Source organism: Polistes canadensis, unplaced genomic scaffold, assembly GCF_001313835.1.
Source record: "Polistes canadensis isolate GaletaPanama2010 unplaced genomic scaffold, ASM131383v1 scaffold_145, whole genome shotgun sequence".
Lineage (NCBI taxonomy): Eukaryota > Metazoa > Arthropoda > Insecta > Hymenoptera > Vespidae > Polistes > Polistes canadensis.
The window spans coordinates 18,975-21,860 of record NW_014569692.1 but is presented as its reverse complement, the minus strand read 5'-3'; the positions used below and the strand labels follow the sequence as shown (position 1 = coordinate 21,860).

The following is a 2,886-nucleotide window of genomic DNA, read 5'->3' as shown; positions in this document are numbered from 1 at the left end:
ATTTTTACATATTTTAAATAATGTCTAACAATTGGCAATGGGGATCGGATTGAATAGAAAAATATTTCCACGTTGAATAAGAAATGAATTAATTAAAACACTTAATAATATATAAACATTGTATACTGATTCATTATTTTCATTTCAATCGATCATTTTTATTATACCAAACCATTGACCAACAATTAATGAACAAGACTTTTAAACAATCGTAATGAAATATCTCAGATTTATATTTTTGTCAATTTAATAATATCATTAATAAAAAAGAAAATGATTTTAATCTTTTCTTTTTGTATTTAAAATACGCTGATACTACAATGGTTATTCGTTATTAAACTTTAACCCTAATATCGCAAAGCTTTCAAATTTGATGACACACATACATACTGAAGAATAAGACTCTTGTCAAACTTTTGATACATGCATGCATACTTAGCAAACTTGAATTCATACACGAGTTGGCCCGTTGCCACTTGGACATAAATCTGTGTCAATTACGAGGAGAATCGTGAAATAAAGTTAAACTACGTATTTCCTGTACTCTGACTGACGTATAGAAACAGTAAAAGATAATCACCTATGTTGTTCCTCATTTCAAGAATTTCTCCGATTTGATAGAATTATAATGTTAATCAGAATAGAAAGAAAATCATTCATTAAAAAAAGAAACAAATGATATATCATTTCATCAAAGAAATAAAAGAACATAATCGATAAAAATCAATTGTAAATTTGTATAATATATTTAAAAACACCTGTTATATTAATTTAATTATTGATCAATATTCGTGTATAAACAAAACAAAATTGATCAGTATAATATATTTTTTCATTTGTAATTATTTAACTCATCTGTTAAGATAATTTAATTATTGATCGGTATATTTATTTTTGTAAAAAATATATTATTTTCTATATATATAAATTAAAAAATATTGAACTAGACAAAACTAACTTATAGAACTAATGTATGATTTTTGAAAATAATATTAATTATGTTAGATATATGATAATATTATATATAAATGACAATAATTCATAGCTATCTTTTGCGTGAGAAGAATGATCTCTTATTTTAATGTCTGTTACTGTCTGATTAAAGTAACAACGTTTTTACTACTTACTACTGCCTACGTTCTAACAGGTACTTACTACTTACGTGCGTAGTAGTAAGTACCGTTTGAAAGTATCATTAGAAGACAGACTTACAATTACCCTAATTTATCTACTTCCTAACTCGCGTGTTATATTATATTCGTTTATTATAAAACTCGTATAATCTTTTTTTTTTAAAATATAACGAACTATCAAATATAATTCATATTTTTTTTTCTTCACCATAACAACAAATTTGTCATTAAAATATTTTCTTAATATTGTGTATTCATTATTATTATTATTATTATGAATTATTAAATTCGTATTGTTTTTATCGTGTAATCATTTTAATTAATTGAAAAACAAACGTTTAAAGAAAAATGTTTCAATTGAAATTGTTAACATTTTATTTGGATAATAGTAATTGTTGTTGTTGTTGTTGTTGTTATTGGTTTTATAAACGTTCCTCTCGTTTTCTTTCCTTCGTGGCTCCTTTTTTACATTCACTACGGCATGGTAATTAATGCAACTCTGACGTGCTGCTCGTCTGAGCAACGAGTCTCTTGTTTTTTACAGTAGTCACACACGTGTCTTGTATTGCAGCACGTGCAACTATTGAACTAACGCGTCATGTTTATATGCTATATGCATCTTTTTTTTTGTTTACTTATTTTTTTATGCTTCCTATATTCTATTTCTTCTTCTTCTTCTTCTTCGAATAAAAAGAAGAAAAAAAAAAGTTATAGTAATGAATAAACAATTGTGAATTATTTTATGAAATATGAAATTGAATAATTATTATTGATTGTATTTCAATCTGTGATATATTCACTTGTTTTGTTTGTTTCCACACATAATATTTTTTTAATATTAATTTTATTACGAATTTTTTTATTATTTTTTAATTCAAATTAAAATATCAAAATAATTTTAGTAAAATATACAATATATTCGATTAATAATTGATTATTATTGAATATAAAACAAAACCAAAAACAAAAACAAAATATATTATATCTTATATACGAATCGATATAAAAAAAGAAAGAAATTATTTTTAACACGAGATGATTTGTTTTATTTGTCATTTTGTTCATGCGATTACGACTATAACTTGAAAGAATAGAAATACACGTTTTATAATCTCTAACTATTCTTCATCTTTTCATGTTTCGAGAACATCGTGTCATGGATAATTGGCACGTTCTAATCGTCTAGTGAGTCAAATAAAGAAGAATATCATTCGTTCTTGATTTTTGCAAAAACTTATTCCGTATAAGAAATAATAGAATAAAGAATATATATATATATATATATATTAACAAAAAAAAAATAGATAGATAAATAAAGAACAAATTGTTTCCCATTTATTTAGATTTCCTTTTTTTCTGATTTTATTATCCAAGGCTAAAAAATTTAATCATATGAAACACTGTGCATTGATTTTTTGTAATTGCAAATATTGAAAATTAATGTATAAACATAACAACATAAAATACGATAAATTTAAACAAAATCCTTTTCTATGATGTATTTTTCTACAAGGAAATGAATTAAATTGTATATATATGTATTGGTTGTTAATCGAAGGGTATTATACTTGAATCGATAAATTTCCTAGAACTGTGACGTAAATGAATGCTAATTTATTTAGGTATATTTTTAAGTATTTCATGGAAAAAGAAAGAGAGAGAGAGAAAGATTCATGAATTATATTAATATTAATTAAATATTAGGAAATAAATGTTAGTTTCAATTAAAATATATATATGTATATTTCAAACG

At 23.4% G+C, this 2,886-nt stretch overlaps 1 protein-coding gene across 2 annotated transcripts in view; it reads right to left on the bottom strand.

Annotated features, from left to right (window-relative positions):
- The window catches only part of LOC106788603 (matrix metalloproteinase-14), a 37,498-nt gene that overhangs the window by 33,236 nt on the left and 1,376 nt on the right, over positions 1-2,886 (bottom strand). The gene's annotated exons all lie outside the window — the stretch shown is intronic.